The following is an 11,772-nucleotide window of genomic DNA, read 5'->3' as shown; positions in this document are numbered from 1 at the left end:
AGCAAAAAAAATCCAAAATGGGGTCCAGAATGACGGCATAAAGCTTTGGGGCTGAAAGAGATTAGAGAGGGTGAACTTCCAAGGCTGGAAAATCACCTCAAAATGCGTACTGATGCTACAGAAAGGTAGACCCTTCCAAATAGATGAAGAGGAATACTACCCACAGAACATGCTGCCTGCTAAACCCATGCACCAACGGAAAAGGTTACCGTCCAGGACGTTACTACTAATCACCTTCACGAATAATGCAAACAGGCCCACGTGTTCCCAAGCTCAGGCAAAAGGTTGGTCCAAAAGTCCAATTCAGGGCCGGCCCTGTGGCGGAGCGGGTAAGTGCCCACGTTCCGCTTGGCCGGCCCAGGCCTCACTGTTTCACATCACGGTGCAGATCACATTGGCAGTGTTAGGACATACAGATTTCATGGTACGGTGCGGACAGGGATCATAAACTAAGTAGCAATGGTGAGGTCAACCTTATCAATACGCACCAGAAAAAGAACCGTGAGGCTTTTACAATCCATGAACGCATCTGGTACACTTCCCCAGAGGAAGAAGGAAGGAAAACATGGGACCTGCCAAGGTGGAATCGGCAGAGTGCTAGGAGATGGCACGATCACTGCGCATCAGAGGACTGCCCGGGCAACTTCAACTTGGGAGGGAGTCCAGGACTTTCTCTGGGGAACGTCCACCCACTTGGCCATCTACATAAAATGTAAGAGGTAAAACCCAGGATAATCTTACAGGACAGAAACCAGTGTCTAGAGAGAATGTAGCAGGCCTTCCAAAGTTCGAGGAGCAAGACAGAAACCGACAAGAAATCGAGAAAAAGGAAAGCTATCCTACCAGGAAAGGGTGAGGAGTCGGACTGGCCTGAGATGGCTCTGAAACTCTGTGTGCACGCAGGTTGTCAGGACAACTTCGAATTTTGAGGTTGTTTATGACATCACGAGGATCCTGTCCGCCAAGATGGCCGCACGGTTACAGACCGAGGATTGGCCTAGGCTAGGCTATTACAGGGAGGGATACCCAGAAACAGCTTTGAGAAACAGAAAGCGGACACAGAAACTGGAAGACATAAAACAGACGCTGATTCGAGGGGTAAGAAAGGGATCCTTGGCAAGAAGCGAGAATAGAGGGACAAGCCCCGAGAGGAGAACGTTGTCATCTATTCAAGTCTATGGGGAGGCCATGCTGATTCAAGCTTGCAACTTGATTGGAAGCAAGAGGCCGGACTTGGGCCTTATCAGACCTACGTGGTCCTTCTGCCTTAAGCATAAGCCAAAGTCAAGAATGAGGGCTTGAGGACGTTGAAGAGAAGACTCGATGCCTCCTTTCCTAGGCCCCTGGCATTCTTTGCAGATCAGTCTCACTTTCCATAGCTCTGGCGTCACGGGGGCCCACCGGGTACATGCTAATGTGTCCCAAGAGATGTCTTGGAAGCCTTGAAGGAATGGAGCCCCGTCACGCTTGGGCTATGTCTCTTTGTTTGGAAGTGCTCTACAAGGGTGCTGCAAAGCACCCTTTTCCACAGGGCTTCGTTCCTTCGTGAAGGCTGCCCGCCCAGGCTAGTGTGCTCAGTTTGCCTCCATCGAAATTCTCTCCCCCTACCTCTTGCCGTAGAAGGATTATTGATTATGTGTTTTGACACCACATGTAAGGAAGTGGGCTGAAAATGAGAACATTACAATTCTGTTTCAAGAAAAATAAACAGGCCAGGGCTGAGGATGTAAGGCAAACAAATGGCACAGCCTATAGAAATAAAGTAAGCCCGTATCTAGACGGCACCTGGGGGAACGTCCCAGGATCAGGGGTGAAGTTCGAAACTTCCCAAATCCGGAAAGGAGACAGAAAAATATCTTTCCTGGAGAGAGGGATTCATCAGATTCGTCTAATTTGTCTTGGAAACATTGTGTCCGTGAAGGGGGATGCCAGGACCACCTCGAGTTTGGAGTTTGTGACGTCAGGATGGCAAACCAACCCAGATGACGACGTGTTCCCAGTGCTTAGTTTGACCCAGGCTAGGACAGCAAAGACTCCTTCAAGTGACCGGTGCAAATTCAAAGACAACAACCAAGAGTCACGAAAGCACTCACACCTCGGCCTAGAGAACATACAGTGATTCCAGAAATGCAAAATGAATCACTTGGAATGAAGGGGAACGGACTGATAAGCATGTCTAAGGGGGATAGCTGAGAAATACCATGACGATTCTCCTATGGAAAAGAGACAAAGGTCCCAGAAAATGGAAGGCGAACAGAAATCACCCCTGGATAATCCACAATGAAAGATGATGTCCGTCTTTAGACAGACTCTGCTGGAACGTTTGAAAGGCAGAGAAATTCACAAGCCAAAAGACGGCAGCGAAGGTCAAGGCTGGGCTAAGTGGGAAGGGTGAGCTATGAGACTGCTCCAAGCGGGCCAGGAAACCGTGTGTCCGTGAAGCTTGCCGGGACAGCAGAGACACGATTATGACCAATCCTCTGACATCGCAGTGGACCCGAAAAACAACCTGGCCTCATCTACACAGTGCCAGAGTTGGGCTCAAGTAGCATATTCAAGTCCCATTGCCCTCAACTGCAGGTTGCCAACGGAACATGAAAGGGGCCGGCCGGTGGTGCAGCGGTGAGGTCCGCACCTTCTGGGTCGGTGGCCCGGCGTGGGCCGGGTGGACCCTCGGGTGAGCCTGCTCACCACTGCTTCAGGCATTCTGGGGCAGGCGTCCGAGGTAGTGTAGAGGCAGATGGGAAGGGACGTTAGCCAGGGCCAGACTTCCACAGCAAATACAGGAGCATTGCCAGCAGATGTGAGCTCAGCGATGCACTTCTGCCAGAGCAAAACCGATTCAAAGTTGCAAAGCATAGAGAAACTGAAGCTGAAAAGAAAAAGTGAACAACTGCATGCCAGTGGGAAGGATGAGATCTCTATGAAGAAACTTAGCAAAACAGGTGAAAGCCATGGCAATGGAAAACTAACAAACGTTGGGGGAAAGAAATTCAAGAAGACACAAGGAGAAAGAAGGAGATTCCAGGATCTAGGAGTGGAAGCAGCAACACACTGGAAACGTCCCTACCGGAGCAAGGAATCTCTGGATTCCATGCAATCCCAGTCAAAGTTGCAGCAATGTTTCCCACAGAGACAGAAGAGGGCATCCTAAAGCTTCTAGCCAGCAACAAGAGACCCTGACTAGGCAAAGGAATCCTCAGGAAAACGAAAAAAGCAGGACGTGGCACACTTTCCGATTTCAACCTATAGGACGAAGCACTAGGTACCGAGACGGCACAGTCTGGGCCCCAAAACAGGCACACAGACCCATGCAACAGAATCGAGAACCCAGAGCCCAACTCAAACGTACATGGACAGCCCATTTTCGACCAGGGAGCCAAGAGGAGACAGCGGAGAAAGGAGAGTCTCTACCATAAACGGTGCTGGGAAGCCTGCACAGCCACCTGGAACACAACGACAGTACACCATGATGTTACACCTGGCACACACACCACCTGAAATGGATCAAAGCCTTGAATGGCAGACTTGAAACCGTGAACCTTGTAGCAGAAGACCTAGGCAGAGTGCTCTTTGCCATCGGTCTGAGCCGCCTGTTTGGAAGAAGCAAGTCCGGCTGGGCCAGGGCAACCAAGTCAACAAGAAACCAACGGGACCACGTCAAATGCGGACGCTTCTGCCCAGTGAAGGAAACCATCGACTGAATGCAAAGATAGCACAACGACTGGGGGAGGATGTTTGCAAACCACACATCGGACAAGGGGTGAAAAGCCCAAAGATGCAATCAACTCGCACGTCCCCACAAGAAAAAAAAAAACAACAAGCCAATGAAAACCTGGGCAGAAGATGGAAACAGAGATTTCTGCCAAGAAGATCGAAAGAGGGCCAACGGGTGCATGAACACTTGTTCACCGTCATGAAGTCTCAGGCCAATGCAAATGCAAACTGCAAGGGCACAGCAGCTCACTGTGGTCAGAATGGCTATAAGGAAGCAGACAGGAAGCCACAAGTGTCAGAGAGGAGGTGGAGAGAAGGGAAGCCTCCTGCACCGTTGGTGGGAGTGCAGACCGGTGCAGCCACTACGCCAAGCGGTGTGGAACTGCCTCAGAACTTTAAGAATCCATGTCCCATATGATCCAGCTATTCCTCTGCGGCGTGTTGATCCAAAGAACTCGGAAACACTCCTGCCTAAAGACATGTGCACCGCTGAGTTCACCACAGCGTCGCTCCCACTACCCAAGACTTGGAAGCCTCCCTGGAGCCCAGCAAGGGACGAGTGCAGAAGGAAGATGGGCTATAGCCACGCAATGGCATACCAGTCAGCCGGAACCAAGGATGCAATCCAGCCACTTGTGACCACCAGAATGGCTGTGAGGGTTTTAGGGAAGTGAAAAAAGCCCCAGGGAGCAAGGCAAGTACCGTAGGACCTCACTTAAGAGGAGAAGGAAAAACAAGCGGTCAGGAACAGGTGGCACGGGACATTTGATTGGGGGTTCCCAGAGACAAAGCGGGCAGGTGTGAGAGGGTGAAACAGATGATGAGGCACAAGTGTGTGGTGAGGGCCTGCTATTAGGCTTACGCAGGGGAAGATGATGTAAGCTACACGGAAGTCTACATCGATGAGGATGCAAATCGGAAAGATATAGGATGTTCTAATGCAGGGTTGCGGCAATAAATTCACCTAAAAGCAAAAAAAATCCAAAATGGGGTCCAGAATGACGGCATAAAGCTTTGGGGCTGAAAGAGATTAGAGAGGGTGAACTTCCAAGGCTGGAAAATCACCTCAAAATGCGTACTGATGCTACAGAAAGGTAGACCCTTCCAAATAGATGAAGAGGAATACTACCCACAGAACATGCTGCCTGCTAAACCCATGCACCAACGGAAAAGGTTACCGTCCAGGACGTTACTACTAATCACCTTCACGAATAATGCAAACAGGCCCACGTGTTCCCAAGCTCAGGCAAAAGGTTGGTCCAAAAGTCCAATTCAGGGCCGGCCCTGTGGCGGAGCGGGTAAGTGCCCACGTTCCGCTTGGCCGGCCCAGGCCTCACTGTTTCACATCACGGGTGCAGATCACATTGGCAGTGTTAGGACATACAGATTTCATGGTACGGTGCGGACAGGGATCATAAACTAAGTAGCAATGGTGAGGTCACCTTATCAATACGCACCAGAAAAAGAACCGTGAGGCTTTTACAATCCATGAACGCATCTGGTACACTTCCCCAGAGGAAGAAGGAAGGAAAACATGGGACCTGCCAAGGTGGAATCGGCAGAGTGCTAGGAGATGGCACGATCACTGCGCATCAGAGGACTGCCCGGGCAACTTCAACTTGGGAGGGAGTCCAGGACTTTCTCTGGGGAACGTCCACCCACTTGGCCATCTACATAAAATGTAAGAGGTAAAACCCAGGATAATCTTACAGGACAGAAACCAGTGTCTAGAGAGAATGTAGCAGGCCTTCCAAAGTTCGAGGAGCAAGACAGAAACCGACAAGAAATCGAGAAAAAGGAAAGCTATCCTACCAGGAAAGGGTGAGGAGTCGGACTGGCCTGAGATGGCTCTGAAACTCTGTGTGCACGCAGGTTGTCAGGACAACTTCGAATTTTGAGGTTGTTTATGACATCACGAGGATCATGTCCGCCAAGATGGCCGCACGGTTACAGACCGAGGATTGGCCTAGGCTAGGCTATTACAGGGAGGGATACCCAGAAACAGCTTTGAGAAACAGAAAGCGGACACAGAAACTGGAAGACATAAAACAGACGCTGATTCGAGGGGTAAGAAAGGGATCCTTGGCAAGAAGCGAGAATAGAGGGACAAGCCCCGAGAGGAGAACGTTGTCATCTATTCAAGTCTATGGGGAGGCCATGCTGATTCAAGCTTGCAACTTGATTGGAAGCAAGAGGCCGGACTTGGGCCTTATCAGACCTACGTGGTCCTTCTGCCTTAAGCATAAGCCAAAGTCAAGAATGAGGGCTTGAGGACGTTGAAGAGAAGACTCGATGCCTCCTTTCCTAGGCCCCTGGCATTCTTTGCAGATCAGTCTCACTTTCCATAGCTCTGGCGTCACGGGGGCCCACCGGGTACATGCTAATGTGTCCCAAGAGATGTCTTGGAAGCCTTGAAGGAATGGAGCCCCGTCACGCTTGGGCTATGTCTCTTTGTTTGGAAGTGCTCTACAAGGGTGCTGCAAAGCACCCTTTTCCACAGGGCTTCGTTCCTTCGTGAAGGCTGCCCGCCCAGGCTAGTGTGCTCAGTTTGCCTCCATCGAAATTCTCTCCCCCTACCTCTTGCCGTAGAAGGATTATTGATTATGTGTTTTGACACCACATGTAAGGAAGTGGGCTGAAAATGAGAACATTACAATTCTGTTTCAAGAAAAATAAACAGGCCAGGGCTGAGGATGTAAGGCAAACAAATGGCACAGCCTATAGAAATAAAGTAAGCCCGTATCTAGACGGCACCTGGGGGAACGTCCCAGGATCAGGGGTGAAGTTCGAAACTTCCCAAATCCGGAAAGGAGACAGAAAAATATCTTTCCTGGAGAGAGGGATTCATCAGATTCGTCTAATTTGTCTTGGAAACATTGTGTCCGTGAAGGGGGATGCCAGGACCACCTCGAGTTTGGAGTTTGTGACCTCAGGATGGCAAACCAACCCAGATGACGACGTGTTCCCAGTGCTTAGTTTGACCCAGGCTAGGACAGCAAAGACTCCTTCAAGTGACCGGTGCAAATTCAAAGACAACAACCAAGAGTCACGAAAGCACTCACACCTCGGCCTAGAGAACATACAGTGATTCCAGAAATGCAAAATGAATCACTTGGAATGAAGGGGAACGGACTGATAAGCATGTCTAAGGGGGATAGCTGAGAAATACCATGACGATTCTCCTATGGAAAAGAGACAAAGGTCCCAGAAAATGGAAGGCGAACAGAAATCACCCCTGGATAATCCACAATGAAAGATGATGTCCGTCTTTAGACAGACTCTGCTGGAACGTTTGAAAGGCAGAGAAATTCACAAGCCAAAAGACGGCAGCGAAGGTCAAGGCTGGGCTAAGTGGGAAGGGTGAGCTATGAGACTGCTCCAAGCGGGGCAGGAAACCGTGTGTCCGTGAAGCTTGCCGGGACAGCAGAGACACGATTATGACCAATCCTCTGACATCGCAGTGGACCCGAAAAACAACCTGGCCTCATCTACACAGTGCCAGAGTTGGGCTCAAGTAGCATATTCAAGTCCCATTGCCCTCAACTGCAGGTTGCCAACGGAACATGAAAGGGGCCGGCCGGTGGTGCAGCGGTGAGGTCCGCACCTTCTGGGTCGGTGGCCCGGCGTGGGCCGGGTGGACCCTCGGGTGAGCCTGCTCACCACTGCTTCAGGCATTCTGGGGCAGGCGTCCGAGGTAGTGTAGAGGCAGATGGGAAGGGACGTTAGCCAGGGCCAGACTTCCACAGCAAATACAGGAGCATTGCCAGCAGATGTGAGCTCAGCGATGCACTTCTGCCAGAGCAAAACCGATTCAAAGTTGCAAAGCATAGAGAAACTGAAGCTGAAAAGAAAAAGTGAACAACTGCATGCCAGTGAGAAGGATGAGATCTCTATGAAGAAACTTAGCAAAACAGGTGAAAGCCATGGCAATGGAAAACTAACAAACGTTGGGGGAAAGAAATTCAAGAAGACACAAGGAGAAAGAAGGAGATTCCAGGATCTAGGAGTGGAAGCAGCAACACACTGGAAACGTCCCTACCGGAGCAAGGAATCTCTGGATTCCATGCAATCCCAGTCAAAGTTGCAGCAATGTTTCCCACAGAGACAGAAGAGGGCATCCTAAAGCTTCTAGCCAGCAACAAGAGACCCTGACTAGGCAAAGGAATCCTCAGGAAAACGAAAAAAGCAGGACGTGGCACACTTTCCGATTTCAACATATAGGACGAAGCACTAGGTACCGAGACGGCACAGTCTGGGCCCCAAAACAGGCACACAGACCCATGCAACAGAATCGAGAACCCAGAGCCCAACTCAAACGTACATGGACAGCCCATTTTCGACCAGGGAGCCAAGAGGAGACAGCGGAGAAAGGAGAGTCTCTACCATAAACGGTGCTGGGAAGCCTGCACAGCCACCTGGAACACAACGACAGTACACCATGATGTTACACCTGGCACACACACCACCTGAAATGGATCAAAGCCTTGAATGGCAGACTTGAAACCGTGAACCTTGTAGCAGAAGACCTAGGCAGAGTGCTCTTTGCCATCGGTCTGAGCCGCCTGTTTGGAAGAAGCAAGTCCGGCTGGGCCAGGGCAACCAAGTCAACAAGAAACCAACGGGACCACGTCAAATGCGGACGCTTCTGCCCAGTGAAGGAAACCATCGACTGAATGCAAAGATAGCACAACGACTGGGGGAGGATGTTTGCAAACCACACATCGGACAAGGGGTGAAAAGCCCAAAGATGCAATCAACTCGCACGTCCCCACAAGAAAAAAAAAAACAACAAGCCAATGAAAACCTGGGCAGAAGATGGAAACAGAGATTTCTGCCAAGAAGATCGAAAGAGGGCCAACGGGTGCATGAACACTTGTTCACCGTCATGAAGTCTCAGGCCAATGCAAATGCAAACTGCAAGGGCACAGCAGCTCACTGTGGTCAGAATGGCTATAAGGAAGCAGACAGGAAGCCACAAGTGTCAGAGAGGAGGTGGAGAGAAGGGAAGCCTCCTGCACCGTTGGTGGGAGTGCAGACCGGTGCAGCCACTACGCCAAGCGGTGTGGAACTGCCTCAGAACTTTAAGAATCCATGTCCCATATGATCCAGCTATTCCTCTGCGGCGTGTTGATCCAAAGAACTCGGAAACACTCCTGCCTAAAGACATGTGCACCGCTGAGTTCACCACAGCGTCGCTCCCACTACCCAAGACTTGGAAGCCTCCCTGGAGCCCAGCAAGGGACGAGTGCAGAAGGAAGATGGGCTATAGCCACGCAATGGCATACCAGTCAGCCGGAACCAAGGATGCAATCCAGCCACTTGTGACCACCAGAATGGCTGTGAGGGTTTTAGGGAAGTGAAACAAGCCCCAGGGAGCAAGGCAAGTACCGTAGGACCTCACTTAAGAGGAGAAGGAAAAACAAGCGGTCAGGAACAGGTGGCACGGGACATTTGATTGGGGGTTCCCAGAGACAAAGCGGGGAGGTGTGAGAGGGTGAAACAGATGATGAGGCACAAGTGTGTGGTGAGGGCCTGCTATTAGGCTTACGCAGGGGAAGATGATGTAAGCTACACGGAAGTCTACATCGATGAGGATGCAAATCGGAAAGATATAGGATGTTCTAATGCAGGGTTGCGGCAATAAATTCACCTAAAAGCAAAAAAAATCCAAAATGGGGTCCAGAATGACGGCATAAATCTTTGGGGCTGAAAGAGATTAGAGAGGGTGAACTTCCAAGGCTGGAAAATCACCTCAAAATGCGTACTGATGCTACAGAAAGGTAGACCCTTCCAAATAGATGAAGAGGAATACTACCCACAGAACATGCTGCCTGCTAAACCCATGCACCAACGGAAAAGGTTACCGTCCAGGACGTTACTACCAATCACCTTCACGAATAATGCAAACAGGCCCACGTGTTCCCAAGCTCAGGCAAAAGGTTGGTCCAAACGTCCAATTCAGGGCCGGCCCTGTGGCGGAGCGGGTAAGTGCCCACGTTCCGCTTGGCCGGCCCAGGCCTCACTGTTTCACATCACGGGTGCAGATCACATTGGCAGTGTTAGGACATACAGATTTCATGGTACGGTGCGGACAGGGATCATAAACTAAGTAGAAATGGTGAGGTCACCTTATCAATACGCACCAGAAAAAGAACCGTGAGGCTTTTACAATCCATGAACGCATCTGGTACACTTCCCCAGAGGAAGAAGGAAGGAAAACATGGGACCTGCCAAGGTGGAATCGGCAGAGTGCTAGGAGATGGCACGATCACTGCGCATCAGAGGACTGCCCGGGCAACTTCAACTTGGGAGGGAGTCCAGGACTTTCTCTGGGGAACGTCCACCCACTTGGCCATCTACATAAAATGTAAGAGGTAAAACCCAGGATAATCTTACAGGACAGAAACCAGTGTCTAGAGAGAATGTAGCAGGCCTTCCAAAGTTCGAGGAGCAAGACAGAAACCGACAAGAAATCGAGAAAAAGGAAAACTATCCTACCAGGAAAGGGTGAGGAGTCGGACTGGCCTGAGATGGCTCTGAAACTCTGTGTGCACGCAGGTTGTCAGGACAACTTCGAATTTTGAGGTTGTTTATGACATCACGAGGATCATGTCCGCCAAGATGGCCGCACGGTTACAGACCGAGGATTGGCCTAGGCTAGGCTATTACAGGGAGGGATACCCAGAAACAGCTTTGAGAAACAGAAAGCGGACACAGAAACTGGAAGACATAAAACAGACGCTGATTCGAGGGGTAAGAAAGGGATCCTTGGCAAAAAGCGAGAATAGAGGGACAAGCCCCGAGAGGAGAACGTTGTCATCTATTCAAGTCTATGGGGAGGCCATGCTGATTCAAGCTTGCAACTTGATTGGAAGCAAGAGGCCGGACTTGGGCCTTATCAGACCTACGTGGTCCTTCTGCCTTAAGCATAAGCCAAAGTCAAGAATGAGGGCTTGAGGACGTTGAAGAGAAGACTCGATGCCTCCTTTCCTAGGCCCCTGGCATTCTTTGCAGATCAGTCTCACTTTCCATAGCTCTGGCGTCACGGGGGCCCACCGGGTACATGCTAATGTGTCCCAAGAGATGTCTTGGAAGCCTTGAAGGAATGGAGCCCCGTCACGCTTGGGCTACGTCTCTTTGTTTGGAAGTGCTCTACAAGGGTGCTGAAAAGCACCCTTTTCCACAGGGCTTCGTTCCTTCGTGAAGGCTGCCCTCCCAGGCTAGTGTGCTCAGTTTGCCTCCATCGAAATTCTCTCCCCCTACCTCTTGCCGTAGAAGGATTATTGATTATGTGTTTTGACACCACATGTAAGGAAGTGGGCTGAAAATGAGAACATTACAATTCTGTTTCAAGAAAATTAAACAGGCCAGGGCTGAGGATGTAAGGCAAACAAATGGCACAGCCGATAGAAATAAAGTACGCCCGTATCTAGACGGCACCTGGGGGAACGTTCCAGGATCAGGGGTGAAGTTTGAAACTTCCCAAATCCGGAAAGGAGACAGAAAAATATCTTTCCTGGAGAGAGGGATTCATCAGATTCGTCTAATTTGTCTTGGAAATATTGTGTCCGTGAAGGGGGATGCCAGGACCACCTCGAGTTTGGAGTTTGTGACCTCAGGATGGCAAACCAACCCAGATGACGACGTGTTCCCAGTGCTTAGTTTGACCCAGGCTAGGACAGCAAAGACTCCTTCAAGTGACCGGTGCAAATTCAAAGACAACAACCAAGAGTCACGAAAGCACTCACACCTCGGCCTAGAGAACATACGGTGATTCCAGAAATGCAAAATGAATCACTTGGAATGAAGGGGAACGGACTGATAAGCATGTCTAAGGGGGATAGCTGAGAAATACCATGACGATTCTCCTATGGAAAAGAGACAAAGGTCCCAGAAAATGGAAGGCGAACAGAAATCACCCCTGGATAATCCACAATGAAAGATGATGTCCGTCTTTAGACAGACTCTGCTGGAACGTTTGAAAGGCAGAGAAATTCACAAGCCAAAAGACGGCAGCGAAGGTCAAGGCTGGGCTAAGTGGGAAGGGTGAGCTAT

Source organism: Equus asinus, chromosome 21, assembly GCF_041296235.1.
Source record: "Equus asinus isolate D_3611 breed Donkey chromosome 21, EquAss-T2T_v2, whole genome shotgun sequence".
Lineage (NCBI taxonomy): Eukaryota > Metazoa > Chordata > Mammalia > Perissodactyla > Equidae > Equus > Equus asinus.
This window is presented reverse-complemented; position numbering follows the sequence as displayed.